We start from the raw sequence: 18552 nt of genomic DNA, 5'->3' as shown, positions 1-18552 counted from the left end.
ATGTAGTAGCCTAACCCTATTGCTGTTACATTGAACTGGTTGAATGGAATATGACTGAGTCATCCAATATGCTGTAATAGAAATACAGCCATGCTCATTAAAAAAATATATAATCTTCCCTCATCTTAAACAGCACAGACCGTCACTTATTTCTGCCAATGAGGTTGGTGTGTGGCCAGGGTACTGGATCTGTATGTAACATTGAGAAGGAATGTAAATGTTCCTAGAATTCAGATATGTGATCAAAACATGTAAAATCAGAACAGAGGGTTACTAGTAGATACACATGTAAATATTTATTTGCATTTAGCAGCAACAAGAGATTCCTATATACTCAACATATGAATTAAAATACCAAAATTAAAATGATTTGTTGTTCAAATGGATTTTAGGTGACAGTGAAACTGCTCTTTCTCATGTGTAGACCTTGTGTTTCTTCATGAACTGTCCTTGTCTGTATGGACTGAAGGGCTCACCTGTGACAGGAGAATGGAATTAATAACAATCTAGAAAATAGTGTACCATTAACAATGTTCCTCAAATTCATTAAATGGAAGCCTTTACATTGCTAGAATACCTGATTCAGGTAATCGAGGTGTTAATGAATCAGATCTGTTAGCGCTGGTCAGGAACAGAAGCCTGCACACCCAGTAGTTTTCCAGGAGCAGGGTTAACACTTTCATTCATTACCCAGTCCAGTCTCACCTGCCCTGTCTGATGTCCTGGTGCTGGTTGTGATTTGGGGGGCTGAACTGGGTTTGGTGCCACCCAAGCTCTCGGGTTCGTGGGTCGTGCTCCCCTTATGGTCATTCCATACCCTAAATTCTATTATCTCATTCCCTTCTCTTTTTTGAACTGCACTTTTGTAGCATGGATCATTAGAATTGCACTGTACTCGTACCTTGCGATTACATCTGTGACAAATACATTAATCTAGTTTAGCTAGCCAGCAGTAACTATAGTGTACTGGCTAGCAGATGTTTTGGCATTCATTTGCCGATGGAAAACGAGCTGGCTATGAGGTGAAGCTTTACTACTCGACACAAACGTTGAAAATGTCATAAATGTTCCGTAAATGACCTTTGACTTTAGCTAATGAGTGAATTCTAGCTACAAATATTATTTGCATTTCCTGCTTACGCCTGGTTCGTAGTTTGAGTGACGTATCTCTTCGAAATTTACCCTGGTCACGCCCTTCGCTTTGTTCATTGGTCGTATATGCGGGTTCAATGGGTTTGTATTTTTGAAGAATATTAGATTTGCGCATTTATTGCGCAGTGATGAACTAAATGAATCAGCATCATAAATCCAGATGTCATTTGTCAATCACATACCATAGCCGTATATGTGGAAAAACAAATAATATCCTCGAAAAAATATTTGCAATCACCGTTTCTCTACCTCAATTGTGCCAGGACGTGCCCTGATTGACTGCACTGACGCTCGCCATGATCATGTCATGATGTTCGTGTCATGATGATGTGACAGATGGCAGAGAGCATAGACCCCACCCCCACTGTGTTGAAACTGGGTGATATTGGGGTCAATGCTGGATATAGAGCAACATGTTTCTAAACTCCATTAGACAAGCGTTTATGGGGAGATAGTGGTAATATTCAAAATGTTAATTTCCTCATCACATCTAGGCTACATCTGTCCAAAAGATGTAGCCTTGTAGCCCAGTGCCCCACAAAAGCTATTTCATGAAGAAAATAGTGTAGTGCCTCTTTATTTCAAAAATATAATCTTGCAGTGCCTCTTTGGCCTGAGCTGTGTGTCTGTGTGTGTGCGCATGTGCGTGAGAGAGAGAGAGAGAGAGTTAATTTTGATTGTTTATTTCACTTTATATATTCACTCTATATATTATCTACCTCACTGGCTTTGGCAATGTTAACAAGTTTCCCATGCAAATAAAGCCCTTGAATTGAAATGAATTGAGAGAGAGCGAGAGAGATAGATAGAGAATGTGAGTGCATGTGATGATAATGTTCAAGTTTAACAGTTCAAACACCTGGCCCCTGCTGCCCTCTCTAATGCCACTACTGTAAAACCAGAGAACACTGGATCTGACTGTTCAGTTCTGTTCTACACTGTTATAATCATTTTGTTCACAAACATTGTTATGGAGATAGACAGACACCTGAACATCCTAAACACCAATCATGACCCTGCAGAAAAAAAAATATATTTTACTTAAATTTACAAAGTACCCTCACTGTAGAAATAAAGTAGTAGCCTAGGCTAGTACTATAATTTATGCTAGGCTAATTATCCTAATAGTAATAGTAGGCCTATAAAACAGCCATTCCATGGTCCTATAGTGTGCACAAATAAGTTTATTTTAGTCCCGGTTCGCCACTTTCTCTTTGGTTCATTTACTTACTTTAATCTTTTAAATAATCACTCCCTCAACACTATTGCCTGTAACTGTGTAAATTACACATTCCAACTAGACAAAATTATGTTAGTAGTCTAATTCCAAACTAGTCAGCTCTCCGAACATTGAAGTGCATTTGGAAAGTATTCAGAACCCTTGACTTTTTCCACATTTGTTACGTTACGCCATATTCTAAAATGGATTAAATCGTTTTTTCCCTCATCAATTTACACAAAATACCCCATAATGACAAAGCAAAAACATTTTTGCAAATGTATATAATTTATTTTTTAAATATCACATTTACATTTACATTTAAGTCATTTAGCAGACGCTCTTATCCAGAGCGACTTACACATTGGTGCATTCACCTTATGACATCCAGTGGAACAGTCACTTTACAATGGGGGTGAGAAGGATTACTTATCCTATCCTAGGTATTCCTTAAAGAGGTGGGGTTTCAGGTGTCTCCGGAAGGTGGTGATTGACTCCGCTGTCCTGGCGTCGTGAGGGAGTTTGTTCCACCATTGGGGGGCCAGAGCAGCGAACAGTTTTGACTGGGCTGAGCGGGAACTGTACTTCCTCAGTGGTAGGGAGGCGAGCAGGCCAGAGGTGGATGAACGCAGTGCCCTTGTTTGGGTGTAGGGCCTGATCAGAGCCTGGAGGTACTGAGGTGCCGTTCCCCTCACAGCTCCGTAGGCAAGCACCATGGTCTTGTAGCGGATGCGAGCTTCAACTGGAAGCCAGTGGAGAGAGCGGAGGAGCGGGGTGACGTGAGAGAACTTGGGAAGGTTGAACACCAGACGGGCTGCGGCGTTCTGGATGAGTTGTAGGGGTTTAATGGCACAGGCAGGAGCCCAGCCAACAGCGAGTTGCAGTAATCCAGACGGGAGATGACAAGTGCCTGGATTAGGACCTGCGCCGCTTCCTGTGTGAGGCAGGGTCGTACTCTGCGGATGTTGTAGAGCATGAACCTACAGGAACGGGCCACCGCCTTGATGTTAGTTGAGAACGACAGGGTGTTGTCCAGGATCACGCCAAGGTTCTTAGTGCTCTGGGAGGAGGACACAATGGAGTTGTCAACCGTGATGGCGAGATCATGGAACGGGCAGTCCTTCCCGGGAGGAAGAGCAGCTCCGTCTTGCCGAGGTTCAGCTTGAGGTGGTGATCCGTCATCCACACTGATATGTCTGCCAGACATGCAGAGATGCGATTCGCCACCTGGTCATCAGAAGGGGGAAAGGAGAAGATTAATTGTGTGTCGTCTGCATAGCAATGATAGGAGAGACCATGTGAGGTTATGACAGAGCCAAGTGACTTGGTGTATAGCGAGAATAGGAGAGGGCCTAGAACAGAGCCCTGGGGGACACCAGTGGTGAGAGCGCGTGGTGAGGAGACAGATTCTCGCCACACCACCTGGTAGGAGCGACCTGTCAGGTAGGACGCAATCCAAGCGTGGGCCGCGCCGGAGATGCCCAACTCGGAGAGGGTGGAGAGGAGGATCTGATGGTTCACAGTATCGAAGGCAGCCGATAGGTCTAGAAGGATGAGAGCAGAGGAGAGAGAGTTAGCTTTAGCGGTGCGGAGCGCCTCCGTGATACAGAGAAGAGCAGTCTCAGTTGAATGACTAGTCTTGAAACCTGACTGATTTGGATCAAGAATGTCATTCTGAGAGAGATAGCGGGAGAGCTGGCCAAGGACGGCACGTTCAAGAGTTTTGGAGAGAAAAGAAAGAAGGGATACTGGTCTGTAGTTGTTGACATCGGAGGGATCGAGTGTAGGTTTTTTCAGAAGGGGTGCAACTCTCGCTCTCTTGAAGACAGAAGGGACGTAGCCAGCGGTCAGGGATGAGTTGATGAGCGAGGTGAGGTAAGGGAGAAGGTCTCCGGAAATGGTCTGGAGAAGAGAGGAGGGGATAGGGTCAAGCGGGCAGGTTGTTGGGCGGCCGGCCGTCACAAGACGCGAGATTTCATCTGGAGAGAGAGGGGAGAAAGAGGTCAGAGCACAGGGTAGGGCAGTGTGAGCAGAACCAGCGGTGTCGTTTGACTTAGCAAACGAGGATCGGATGTCGTCGACCTTCTTTTCAAAATGGTTGACAAAGTCATCTGCAGAGAGGGAGGAGGGGGGGGGGGGAGGATTCAGGAGGGAGGAGAAGGTGGCAAAGAGCTTCCTAGGGTTAGAGGCAGAAGCTTGGAATTTAGAGTGGTAGAAAGTGGCTTTAGCAGCAGAGACAGAAGAGGAAAATGTAGAGAGGAGGGAGCGAAATGATGCCAGGTCCGCAGGGAGGCGAGTTTTCCTCCATTTCCGCTCGGCTGCCCGGAGCCCTGTTCTGTGAGCTCGCAATGAGTCATCGAGCCACGGAGCGGGAGGGGAGGACCGAGCCGGCCTGGAGGATAGGGGGCATAGAGAGTCAAAGGATGCAGAAAGGGAGGAGAGGAGGGTTGAGGAGGCAGAATCAGGAGATAGGTTGGAGAAGGTTTGAGCAGAGGGAAGAGATGATAGGATGGAAGAGGAGAGAGTAGCGGGGGAGAGAGAGCGAAGGTTGGGACGGCGCGATACCATCCGAGTAGGGGCAGTGTGGGAAGTGTTGGATGAGAGCGAGAGGGAGAAGGATACAAGGTAGTGGTCGGAGACTTAGAGGGGAGTTGCAATGAGGTTAGTGGAAGAACAGCATCTAGTAAAGATGAGGTCGAGCGTATTGCCTGCCTTGTGAGTAGGTGGGGTAGGTGAGAGGGTGAGGTCAAAAGAGGAGAGGAGTGGAAAGAAGGAGGCAGAGAGGAATGAGTCAAAGGTAGACGTGGGGAGGTTAAAGTCGCCCAGAACTGTGAGAGGTGAGCCGTCCTCAGGAAAGGAGCTTATCAAAGCATCAAGCTCATTGATGAACTCTCCGAGGGAACCTGGAGGGCGATAAATGATAAGGATGTTAAGCTTGAAAGGGCTGGTAACTGTGACAGCATGGAATTCAAAGGAGGCGATAGACAGATGGGTAAGGGGAGAAAGAGAGAATGACCACTTGGGAGAGATGAGGATCCCGGTGCCACCACCCCGCTGACCAGAAGCTCTCGGGGTGTGCGAGAACACGTGGGCGGACGAAGAGAGAGCAGTAGGAGTGGCAGTGTTATCTGTGGTGATCCATGTTTCCGTCAGTGCCAAGAAGTCGAGGGACTGGAGGGAGGCATAGGCTGAGATGAACTCTGCCTTGTTGGCCGCAGATCGGCAGTTCCAGAGGCTACCGGAGACCCGGAGACCTTCTTCAGAGTTGTTCGATCGGGTTCAAGTCCAAGCTCTGGCTGGGCCACTCAAGGACATTCAGAGACTTGTCCCGAAGCCTCTCCTGAATTGTCTTGGCTGTGTGCTTAGGGTTGTTGTTCTGTTGGAAGGTGAACCTTCGCCCCAGTCTAAGGTCCTGTGCGCTCTGGAGCAGGTTTTCATCAAGTATCTCTCTGTACTCTGCTAGACTAGTCTCCCAGTCCCTGCCACTGAAAAACATCCCCACAGTATGCTGCTGCCACCACCATGCTTCACCGTAGGGATGGTGCCAGGTTTCCACCAGATGTGATGCTTGGCATTCAGACCAAAGAGTTCGATCTTGGTTTCAACAGACCAGAGAATCTTGTTTCTCCTGGTCTGAGAGTCTTTAGGGGCCTTTTGGAAAACTTCAATTGGGCTGTCATATGCCTTTTACTAAGGAATGGCTTCCATCTGGCCACTCCACCGTAAAGGCCTGATTGGTTGAGTGCTGCAAAGATGGGTGTCATTCTGGAAGATTCTCCCATCTCCACAGAAGAACTCTGAAGCTCTGTCAGAGTGACCATCGCGTTCTTGGTCACCTCCCCGACCAAGGCTCTTCTCCCTCGATTGCTCAGTTTGGCCGGGTGGCCAGCTCTAGGAAGAGTCTTGGTGGTTCCAAACTTCTTCCATTTAAGAATGATGGACGCCACTGTGTTTTTTGGAACCTTCAATGCTGAAGAAATGTTTTGGAACCCTTCCCCAGATCTGTGCCTCGACACAAACCTGTCTCGTAGCTCTACGGACAATTCCTTCGACCTCAGGGCTTGGTTTTTGCTCTGACATGCACTGTCAACTGTGAGACATTGTATAGACAGATGTGTGCCTTTTCAAATCATGTCCAATCAATTGAATTTACCACAGGTGGACTCCAATCAAGTTGTTAAAACATCTCAAGGATGATCATTGGACACAGGATTCATCTGAGCTCAATTTCGAGTCTCATATGAAAGGGTCTGAATTATTTATGTAAATAAGGTATTTATGTTTTTTTAACTTTTTATAAATTTGCTAAAATTTCTAAAACCTTTTGTCGCTTTGTCATATTGGGCTATTTTGTGTAGATTGCTGAGGAAAATGTTTTATTTAATCCATTTTAAAATAAGGCTGTATCGGTACAAAATGTGGAAAAAGTCCATTCAAATCAAATGTTATTGGTCACATTACACGTGATTAGCAGATGTTATTGCGGGTGTAGCGAAATGCTTGTGTGTCTATCTCCGACAGTGCTGTAATATCAAACAATTAATATCTAAGAATTTACACAACATATACCAAATACACACAAATCTAAGGGGTCTTGCACTGTACGTAAATTATGAGATGACAAAGTGTGTAGTTTAACAATAAATTATAGAATTGTGCTTAAAGTTGAAGGGGAAATGCAGTCAAAAACTACATTTTTCCTGTGTTTTATATATATTTCCACAATTAAAATTCTGATAATGCATATTTAGTGTAAGAGCTGTTTGAAAAGACCACCCGATATGTCAGCTTGATCGGCTGGGTTTGGTTAATAAACCGATAACAAAGAGACTTTGCCCTTCTCTCTGCCAATAACAGCTAGTTCTCAGTTTACGTATCCCTCCCATCAGGCTCCTTCAATTAGGTCCCTCTCTCAGACCACTCCCAGACAGTCATAGCAAAATTATTGCTTGATATATTGTATTTGCTAAGTTATTTTTGTTTATTTCTGATCATTTTAATTGAAAACAATAACAGTAAGGCACTTTATTGTTACCCACAAATTATTTGATATTGAGATAAAAACGGGTGTATTGGACCTTTAAATATAAACATATCGGTCTAAACTCGCCGTGCTTGAATGAGAACGTTTATCTCATCCACCCTACAACACCAGACACCAATACGCGCGTACACGCTCACAGACGCAAAACACGCACGGCGTCTGGTACAGTGGATTGCACCTTGTCAAAACAACACGGAGGCGAGCATGCATGCTCCTGGAATGACTCCCGCAGGATAGGTCGCTGGCGCATCGCACAACTGCACCAAAATGCCTGTTTGGTCAGTGCAGACTGAAGAATCAACAATGATATAGACTATGGGTTTTATCGCAGATAGGCTATAAAGTTGATCAATGCTATATCCACCTCATTCTATTATAAGCAACACGATCAGGAGAAGGAACGGTGAGTAGTGTGCGATGGATGTGTGTGTACAGTCAGTAAACTTTACTGTATGGGTAGGGTATTTATGGTCGATTTTTTTAAAGGTATGTGTGTCTGTTGATTGAGAACGGTAAAATGGCCTACATTCGCATTGTTTACATGGGTTTGTTTGTTTGCATACTCTGTAGCGCACATGTTCAAATTGCCTACTTCACGTGTAATCTAGGCTACGTCCCTCCCTATGACATGGACATCGTGTTCTATGGGGATACATTTCCTTTGTGTAGGCAAGCCTGTAGCCTGCGCATCAACAATTGTATAACACATATGTATAGAGCAAGGATATGATTATGTAGCCTAGGGGGTTCTCATAAATGAATGAAGTGAATGCCTTCGTTTGCAAATTAAAAATATCGATCTGTGGATTATGGAAGGGAAGGAACCTCAGCCGCTCCGCAAGAACAAAAGCAGAATACCCAGACTGGCGTGGTTTGCGGGGCAGACAGACCGAAGGGAGTGTGTGTGTGTGGATTCTCTCGGCCTGCTATTATTACTATTTCTTAGATGTCATCCAAACACTGTAATCTCCAGTCACAATAAGCATATGCAAAAAGGGCATATATGTTTTGTTAGTTGAATTAATTACATTTTTTTTAAAATTGGGTTGTAGGTTCCTATTCAATTGTAACACACCAGGAACTACTTTAGAGTTACTATGTATGATGTGCATACAGTCTATTTATGTTTGAAATTAGACTGGTTTCTAAAGCAATGTTATCTAGTAAGGCAAAGAATAACATTCAATATCTACTGAAGGAAGAATACTGCAAGGACACAGGGGTATGCATTTTAAATGGAAGTTTATCTATAATTGAAAACATTTGTTTTTTCATTATCTTTGTTAATGTTCAATATCAATACACAACACCAGAGTATCACAACTGCAATGACTATTCATTCATAACAATACAGTTTTATCCAATAAGTTCATCAAAAATAATAAACTGGGTACCCAATAAAAATGTAAGTCAGTGCCCTCAATTGTCTCAGTCCAGTTCCTATCACAATGTACCAGTCAAATGTCTCTCTGGAGAGAAGAGGTGACGATGATGATGATTATAGAAGCTATTGACAACAAGCCGCTTTAGATGGCAAAGTAGATTGTAGAAGATGGCAGGTGGTGCTGGTGATGTAGAATCAAGGGGGGGTATAAAACCATACAAAACCAGTTAGGATCCTCTGTTCATAAACATGAATGGAAAATACATCCCAATTCCCTTCTGGTTTAGCACACTGATTACCTGAGCACTTGATTCTTCTTTAGTTGAAAATACACTAAGAATACCAAATATTTCAACCATCTTCCCAATATTGAGTTGCACTCTCCTTTTTGCCTCAGGGCAGCTTTAATTGGACTCTACAAGGTGTCGAAAGCATTCCACAGGGATGCTGGCATATGTTGACTTCAATGCTTCAATGTGTCAAGTTGGCTGGATGTCCTTTTGGTGGTGGACCATTCTTAATACACACTGTTGAGCGTGAAAAATCTAGCAGTGTTGCAGTTCTTGACTCAAACTGGTGCGCGTGGCACATACTACCATACCCAGTTCAAAAGCACTGACATTTTTTGTCTTGCCCAGTCACCATCTGAATGGCACACATACACAATCCATGTCTCAATTGTCTCAAGGCTTAAAAATCCTTCTTTAATCTGGCTCCTCCCCTTCATCTACACAGATTTAAGTGATCATAGCTTTCACCTGGTCAGTCTATGTCATGGAAAGAGCAGGTGTTCATAATGTTTTGTATACTCAGTGTATTTTTTCCTACGTTTAAGTTCAGTTATCAACTTTCAATATTTCTAGTTTTCTTCTAAGTTTCTTTCTGCTTCACAGTTGTTCGGCACTCTCTACAAAGTAAGGTGGAAAGAGAGCGAGATCAACAAACTCTCAACCCATACAATAGTGTAAAGAAGTTAATGACTATCAGAATTAGCACAGTCATTACTAAATTACTGTGTTTTGTTTTAGAAACCTTATGACACCAGCATTACAAATTGTAACAGCCCTATTTCCCAATATCCTTCGTATAGAGTAGACATTGAAGCTTGGTTATTGTGGAGCATTAGACTTGTTTAAAAGAGGGAAATTAATCTGTAATTCATCTCTAGTCTCAGATACATCCACTGTATTACCTGTTTTATATTCAAGACAACTCTTTATTGATAGCCTACTCTTAGTTTAATTAACAGTGTGCCTAGATTGTATTTTTCCCTATGACCAGCTGTTGGCGCCCTATTATTGCAACCTGGACTCAGTAGTAGATGTCACATAGTAAACATATATGCAGGAAGCTCCAATTAGTATGACATCAAATAAAATTGTATTTGTCACATACGCCGAATACAACATGAAATACTTACTTACGAGCTCTTTCCTAACCATCCAGAGTTACAAAGTGAGAAAAATTCACAAAAATAAAAAAGGAAATATTAACACAATAAAGTAACAATAACACGACTATATACAAGGAGCATCGATATCGAATCAATGTGCAGGGGTGTGAGGTAGTTGAGGTAATTGCAGCAATATGTACATGTAGGTAGGGGTAAAGTGACTAGGCAATCAGGATAGATAATAAACACAGTAGCAGCAGCGTATGTAAAGAGTGTTAAAGTGTGTCTATGTGTGAGTGTGTGTGTGGTGTCAATATGTGTGTGATATGTGTGAGTGTGTGTGTGGTGTCAATATGTGTGTGTGTGTGATATGTGTGAGTGTGTGTGTGGTGTCAATATGCGTGTGTGTGTGTGTGTGATATGTGTGAGTGTGTGAGTCCAGTGAGTGTGCATAGAGCCAGCCAAGCAGTTGCCGTACCAAGCGGTGATGCAGCCAGTCACGATTCTCTCAATGGTGCTGCTGTAGAACATTTTGAGGATCTAAATCTTTTTAGCCTCCTGAGGGGGAAGAGGCATTGTCGTGCAATCTTTACGACTGTTGGTGTGTTTGGACCATGATAGGTCCTTAGTGATTTTTATTTATTTTATTTATCTGTTATTTTACCAGGTAAGTTGAGAACACGTTCTCATTTACAGCAACGACCTGGGGAATAGTTACAGGGGACAGGAGGGGGATGAATGAGCCAATTGTAAACTGGGGATTATTAGATGACCTGGACACAGGAGCTCTCGACCCACTCCACTGCAGCCCCGTTGATGTGAATGGGGGCATGCTCTGCCCTTCATTTCCGGTAGTCTATGATCAGCTCCTTTGTCTAGCTGATTTTTATTTATTTTTTAACCTTTATTAAAGGTCAGGACGTGACAGGAATAAACAAGCTTACAGTCAATAACACAGTAGAAAAAAGAGAGAGTCTATATACAGTGTGTGCAAATGGCGTGAGGAGGTAGGCAATAAATAGGCCATAGTAGCGAAGTAATTACAGTTTAGCAGATTAACACTGGAGTGATAGATGAGCAGATGATGATGTGCAAGTAGAAATACTGGTGTGCAAAAGAGCAGTAAAGTAAATAAAAAACAACATGGGGATGAGGTAGGTAGATTGGGTGGGCTATTTACAGATGGGCTATGTACAGCTGCAGCGATCGGTTAGCTGCTCAGATAGCTGATGTTTAAAGCTAGTGAGGGAAATATAAGTCTCCAGCTTCAGCGATTTTTGCAATTCGTTCCAGTCATTGGCAACAGAGAACTGTAAGGAAAGGCTGCTGAAGGAGGTGTTGGCTTTGGGGACGATCAGTGAGATATACAGTGGGGCAAACAAGTATGTAGTCAGCCACCAATTGTGCAAATTCTCCCACTTAAAAAGACGAGAAAGGCCTGTAATTGTCATCATAGGTACACTTCAACCATGACAGACAAAATGAGGGAAAAAATCCAGAAAATCACATTGTAGGATTTTTAATTAATTTATATGCAAATTATGGTGGAAAATAAGTATTTGGTCAATAACAAAAGTTTATCTAAATACTTTGTTATATACCCTTTGTTGGCAATGACAGAGGTCCAACGTTTTCGTGTAAGTCTTCACAAGTTTTTCACACACTGTTGCTGTTTTTTTGGCTCATTCCTCCATGCAGATCTCCTCTAGAGCAGTGATGTTTTGGGGCTGTTGCTGGGCAACACAGACTTTCAACTCTCTCCAAAGATTTTGGGTGTTGTTTTCGTGACCAGTGAGCTGAGATAAGGTGGAGCTTTACCTAGCATAGACTTATAGATGACCTGGAGCCAGTGGGTCTGGCGACGAATATGGAGCAAGGGCCAGCCGACTAGACCATACAGGTCGGAGTGGTGGGTGGTATAAGGAGCTTTTGGTGGCAAAACGGATGGCACTGTGATAGACTGCATCCAGTTTGCTGAGTAGAGTATTGGAAGCTATTTTGTAAATGACATCGCCGAAGTCGAGGATCGGTAGGATAGTCAGTTTTACGAGGGTATGTTTGGTGGCGTGAGTGAAGGAGGCTTTGTTGGGAAATAGGAAGCCGATTCTAGATTTAGTTTTGGATTGGAGATGTTTAATATGAATCTGAAAGGAGAGTTTACAGTCTAGCCAGACATCTAGGTATTTGTAGTTGTCCACATAGTCAGATCCGTCCAGAGTAGTGATGCTAGTCGGGCGGGATGCGGGCAGCGAACGGTTGAAGAGCATGCATTTGGTTTTACTGGCATTTAAGAGCAGTTGGAGGCCACGGAATGAGTGTTGTATGGCATTGAAGCTCGTTTGGAGGTTTGTTAGCACAGTGTCCAAAGAAGGGCCAGATGTATACAGAATGGTGTTTTCTGCGTAGAGGTGGGTCAGAGAATCACCAGCAGCAAAAGCGACATTGATATATACAGAGAAAAGAGTCGGCCCGAGAATTTAACCCTGTGGCACCCCCATAGAGACTGCCAGAGGTCCGGACAACAGGCCCTCTGATTTGACACACTGAACTCTATCTGAATAGTAGTTGGTGAACCAGGCGAGGCAGTCAGTCGAGAAACCAAGGCTGTTGAGTCTGCCGATAAGAATGCAGTGATTGACAGAGTCGAAAGCCTTGGCCAGGTCGATGATGAGGGCTGCACAGTACTGTCTTTTATCGATGGTGGTTATGATATCGTTTATTACCTTGAGCGTGGCTGAGGTGCACCCGTGAGCAGCTCGGAAACCGGATTGCACAGCGGCGAAGGTACGGTGGGTTTCGGAATGGTCAGTGATCTGTTTATTAACTTGGCTTTTGAAGACTTTAGAAAGGCAGGTCAGGATGGATATAGGTCTATAACAGTTTGGGTCTAGAGGGAGAGGTTGTTGTCCTGGCACCACACTGCCAGGTCTCTGACATCCTCCCTATAGGCTGTCTCATCGTTGGAGTCATTTGGAGTCGTGCGCGGCCACGCAGTCGTGTGTCAACAGGGAGTACAGGAGGGGACTAAGCATGCATCCCTGAGGATCCCCTGTGTTGAGGGTCAGCGTGGCAGATGTGTTGTTGCCTACTCTCTCTCAGCCATCAGGAAGTCTAGGATCCAGTTGAAGAGGGAGGTGTTCAGTCCCAGGGTCCTTAGCTTAGTGATGAGCTTGGAGGGCACTATGGTGTTGAACACTGAGCTGTGGTCAATGAACAGCATTCTCACAGGTGTTCCTTTTGTCCAGGTGGGAAAGGGCGTCATGGAGTGCAATAGAGATCCATCTGTGGATCTGTTGGGGCGGTATGTGAATTGGAGTTGGTCCAGGGTGTCTGGGATGATGGTGTTGATGTGAGCCATGACCAGCCTTTCATGGCTACAGATGTGAGTACCCCGACAGTCCCTGATAGTGCCCCGATAGTCATTTAGACAGGTTACTATGGGAGTCTGCTTGAAACGTGTAGGTATTATACACTGGGTCAAGGAGAGGTTGAAAATGTCAGTGAAGACACTTGCCATCTGGTCAGCACATGCTCAGAGTAAACATCCTGGTAATAAGTATTGCCCTTGTGAATGTTAACCTGTTTAATGGTCTCACTCATATAGGCTATGGAGGGTGTGATCACACAATTGTCTGGAACAGCTGGGGCTCTCATACATGGTTCAGTGTTGCCAGCCTTGAAGCAAGCGCAGAAGGCATTTAGCTCGTCTGGTAGGCTCACACCACTGGGAAGCTGGGTTTCCTTTTTGCTTTTGCCTTAAATGCGTACTTCAGGATTTTGGCATTTAAGCCCTTTAACTACCTCCCCACAGTCGCATGAACTCATGAATACCATTTTTATGTCTCAGCGTGCAGTTTGAAGGAATTTGCCAACTAGCGCTAGCGTAATTGCTAACTGGCGTTAGCTAAATTATTGGAAGTCTATGGGTATCTGCTAGCATGCTACTGCCGTCAGGAAAGTTAAAATCCCAAATTGTATCCATCCCTTTTGTTGGTGGCATATGTAATTAGTACAACAAGCTTTGACATGCCCAATGTGTGCTCAATGTGTCTGCTTCAGTGCCATCATTACATGAATGCAGAAAAAACAGTTTTCCATGTCTTCCACCAAACCTTGTGGTCTAGATGATTAGTATCTATGCAGGTCAAAATTACCATGTGAGGGTGTGTTAGGACAGTACAAACACGTCAATACTAGGTTTCATTCCTATCAATGTCCATCCATGCAATTTGTTTGTATTTGTATTTATAAATAACTGAGTTTTATGACAGTGAAAATTATTTTGATAATGTTTGCACAAGATAAAATCAACATTGATTATATCCTATATTATAGAATAACCGAAAAGGATTGTGATCATATATTTGCACACCACAAAATGTCAGTATTAACTATTATCATCCATGACAGAATAGAATAATTAGGATGCATAACCCTGATAATTTGCTCTGTTTATTTCAGTTGAGTTTGAGGGCCACATTCCAACAAAGATTCCTGATCTACCCCCTTTAACTGAAGTCACAGTGGCAACACTATTTGAGGAAATAGAGAACCAGTGGGTGGTCTCTGACTCTTTAGACATCAGTCTATCAGATGATAAATCAATTGCCAATGGTGATGATGGAGATTATCATCCACCTTCAGAGTTGGATGTTCCAGCACAAGTGGCAGCTCGGCCCGTGGACACAACTCTAGACAACCTATCAAACAAGAAATCCAAGATTCCACCAGTGGGTAAGCCATGTGGTCCCAAATGCAAGAGGCAATGTAGTCAGAATATTTCAGAGGGTAGGCAAAATGTCATATGGGAAAAGTATTGGGAGATGAAGTATAAGGAGAAGAGGACATGGATTTTTCACATGGTGGCACAGCAATCTAAGAAAAATATCACTGTTGGCGCTGACAGTCGGTTTGGAAGATGGTTCCTGTACCATTTTCCAAACCAGAGCGGTTCTGCACAACAGGTGTGCAAAGTGTTTTTTCTGACAACATTGGCCTACCACCCCAAAAATGACAGGCTGATTGTCACAATGATGGGCAAGTCAATCACCACCAAACTGATTCCACCAAAGGATCAGAGGGGAAAGAAAGCTTCAGCGAGCAAATTGAACATGAATCCAATCCTGTAACACATTGAGTCCTTCCATCCCCAAATCAGCCACTACAGACGAGAGCATGCCCCTCTACCTCCCTAGTGACGTCAATATACGGTTCATGCATAATGACTACAAGGAGAAGAACAAAGATGCCAGCTGTGGTTACGAAACTTATTGCAAGGCGGTAAAGGGAAGGAACATCAGCTTTGTGAAGCTTGGAGAGGAGGAGGGAGAGCTCTGTTTGGTGTAGGGTCATCATCTTAAGATGGAGCACAGGGAGAATGAAGCCATGGAAACCCAAGCCTACCAAGACAACAGCCATGCAGCACCTGCATTTACCATCACCAACCCCGACTGCATGCAATGTAGAAAATATGAGGAGTATAAGAAGTCTGCAGAGCAGAGCAGAAGCCATTACCAGGCTGATGCACAGAAAGATTGGCCTGAAGACTGGTCTGTGAGGAGCGTTGATATGCAAAATGTCATCATGCTCCCTCGCATGAGAGGTGAGAAAACAGCATTGTTCACAAGAAGAATTGTTGCCTATCACGAGACATTCACCACCATTGGAAAGAAGTCTCAAAAGAACAAGAAAACAATCTCAGTGGTATGGCATGAAGGAACAGCTGGTCGGAAGGCAGTGGAGATTACTTCATCTTATGTAACAGCACTGGAAAGGGAGAGAAATGTCAAGCATGCAGTGTATTGGGTGGAAAACTGCACTTCTCAAAACAAAAACTGGTGCCTCCTAACATCACTGGTGAGTGTTGTCAATGCTGACTCAACTTTGATGGAGGACATCACACTCAAGTTCCTCGAGCCAGGACACACCTTCATGAGTGCAGACAGTTTCCACCATGGCGTGGAACAGGAAATGAAAGCTCAACTTGGAGGTGTGGTGTACGACTTCGGGGACTTCCTCCATGTGGCTGCAACTTCCAATGCAGGCAGGAGCACTGAAGAGCACTGAAGAAGTTTTACTTAAAAATGAAATGTTAAATGAACTGTATTCAGCATTTTATCAATTGTAGATAAATGTAATTTGCATCCTCTTATGAATATGAACATGTAAATATGTTTAAAATGTATTCTTAAAGATGTCATTTATTTATTCATTCAAAAGTGTCATTTGAAAAAATACAAATAAAATGTTTTTATTAGCAACCTCATGGTCATTTAAAAAAATCATTTGTACTACCCTACGTCATACATCTATCATGTTGGGGCCGCAGCGTACCCTAGTGATTAGAGCGTTGGACTAGTAACCGGAAGGTTGCAAGTTCAAACCCCCGAGCTGACAAGGTACAAATCTGTCGTTCTGCCCCTGAACAGGCAGTTAACCCACTGTTCCCAGGCTGTCATTGAAAATAAGAATTTGTTCTTAACTGACTTGCCTGGTTGAATAAAGGTAAAAAAAAAAAATTCCATCATTATATATTACAAGACAGGTAATCATTTCATGTAATTCAAATAATTGCAGTGCTGCTTTTAACATGTATTCTTATAACAAGACATACTTGTGAAACACAGTGACTGACGCAGGACATACATAGAGCACATCTCTATGTAAATGCAACTGGTATCTTAGTGGAAGACACACAAAGGATGCAGTTTAAACTCTTTAAACTCTTTTACTGTTGGTAATTACACTGCTCTTGTATTAGTAGCATAAATGTATAGTAAACTAACAAATTAAAATTGCAGATATTGCTCCTTGTTTTGGTGTTACCCTGCAATTTATAACATACCATGCCAAGTAATGTCAAAGGGTCAAAGGTCATGTCAGAGGTCAGGGTCAACATGAATAAAAAAAATTACTCATTGTAAGGCAACAGATCATTACATCTCCAATGATCTCCCTAGAATTCATTTGGCTGGACAATTAAAAACTTTCAATACATTTTTCTCAGTTCCACTCCATGAGCAGTTACCGCCTTTTTGCTTGGGAGGGCAGCATAGACTTCACATTGATTGGAAACTGCGTTCTCTAAGCTTTCCTCAGGATGACTTGATCCCTGTCTTCCTGCTTCACTGTTCTCAGGCGAACTGCAAGGTTAACACTACTGAACGTGGGACCTAAACTTCTAGTCAACAGTGTTGAGTACTGACCGAAAGGATTCGCTTAGTAGATACAATAGACATCCAGTCATTGCGCTAATGCTAGTTAACATTGGGGAAACAGTCTCTAACTTCCTTCATACTGGACACTCATACATAGAGATATGGTGAAAACAATGTGTGGGGAGGCAGAGGCACATAGACTCACATCAATACCTTTGTCAGATAACACTGTTAAACAAATTATTTATGCTACTGCTAGCAACAAGAGGAAACTCAAAAACTCCCCAGCTTATGCTCTCCAAATGGACGTTAGATATGAGGGCTGATATGCCCATACATTGACTTTGGTCCGCTATACATGTCGTGGGATGCTATTCACGAGGACATATTGTTCTGTCTCACGATTCCCGAGCATGAAACAGCACAGAGGATGGATGTTCAGTGTGCTGCGTGGCGATATTGATGAAAAACAGGATTCCATGGGATTGAATGGCGGGCTTTTGTACAGATGGGGCTCCATCTATGGCGGAACGGCAGGCAGGCCTCTGCACTTTAGCAACTGGCGGCTAAAGAGCTGAGCACAGAACTCGGAGATACGCTGCAGCAGGTAACTTCGATTGTAAACCTGAAATTTGCAGGTTGCCATTTATTGGGATAGATCTTGTCCTGGAGGCAACTCTGCAGGGTGGTCACTCGCTGGCCTAGCCACAAAGTCATAAAACCTAACCTTACCCCTAACCTTAACCACACTGCTAACACTGTGCCTAACCCTAACCTTAAATTAAGACCAAAAAGCTCATTTTTGTTTTCATAAATGTTTTAACATAGCCAATTTTGACTTTGCGGCCGGCCCATCAAGCGGAAACCTCTCAGCTCTGCCTCCAGGACAAGATTCATCCCAGTAAACATCCCACATTTGGTCTGAAGTAGTGTAGATGTGCATACTTGCTTCCAATTGTGACAGTTTTGTTTTGAGCTACAGTACTCTATGGTTTGCGCTTTGTTGAGACCCAATGTGAATGCTATGGACCTATCCCTAATGAAGCCCTTCACTGCATCCCACAGCATACAGGGTTCCCACACGCTGATGGTTGGTTAATGCTAATGAATTCTAGTAATTGTTCTTCAAATTCCTTTTTAAATGTGTAATCTGGAGCAATGATAGGTTAAACCGCCAACGTGTTGCATGCTTGGAGATGGCCA

At 43.4% G+C, this 18552-nt stretch overlaps 1 long non-coding RNA gene and 1 pseudogene across 2 annotated transcripts in view; one reads left to right on the top strand and one right to left on the bottom strand.

Annotated features, from left to right (window-relative positions):
* Positions 1 to 281: 281 nt before the first annotated feature.
* LOC118396164 (uncharacterized) lies at positions 282 to 1175 on the bottom strand. Its single transcript, XR_004828145.2, has 2 exons — positions 706 to 1175; positions 282 to 476 (listed from the first exon to the last, which is right to left on the bottom strand). It is a non-coding gene; the product is annotated as an uncharacterized LOC118396164 (long non-coding RNA).
* Positions 1176 to 7561: 6386 nt separating this feature from the next.
* Positions 7562 to 18552, top strand: part of LOC118395734 (proline-rich protein 5-like) — a 61547-nt pseudogene continuing 50556 nt past the window's right edge. The window contains exon 1 of the transcript XR_008066481.1: positions 7562 to 7818. The product of XR_008066481.1 is annotated as a proline-rich protein 5-like (transcript). The remainder of the gene's footprint in view (positions 7819 to 18552) is intronic.

The sequence above is a fragment of the Oncorhynchus keta genome, chromosome 17 (assembly GCF_023373465.1).
Source record: "Oncorhynchus keta strain PuntledgeMale-10-30-2019 chromosome 17, Oket_V2, whole genome shotgun sequence".
NCBI classification, from domain to species: domain Eukaryota; kingdom Metazoa; phylum Chordata; class Actinopteri; order Salmoniformes; family Salmonidae; genus Oncorhynchus; species Oncorhynchus keta.
Note: the sequence above shows the minus strand (reverse complement) of the source record. Positions and strands in the feature narration are given on the sequence as shown.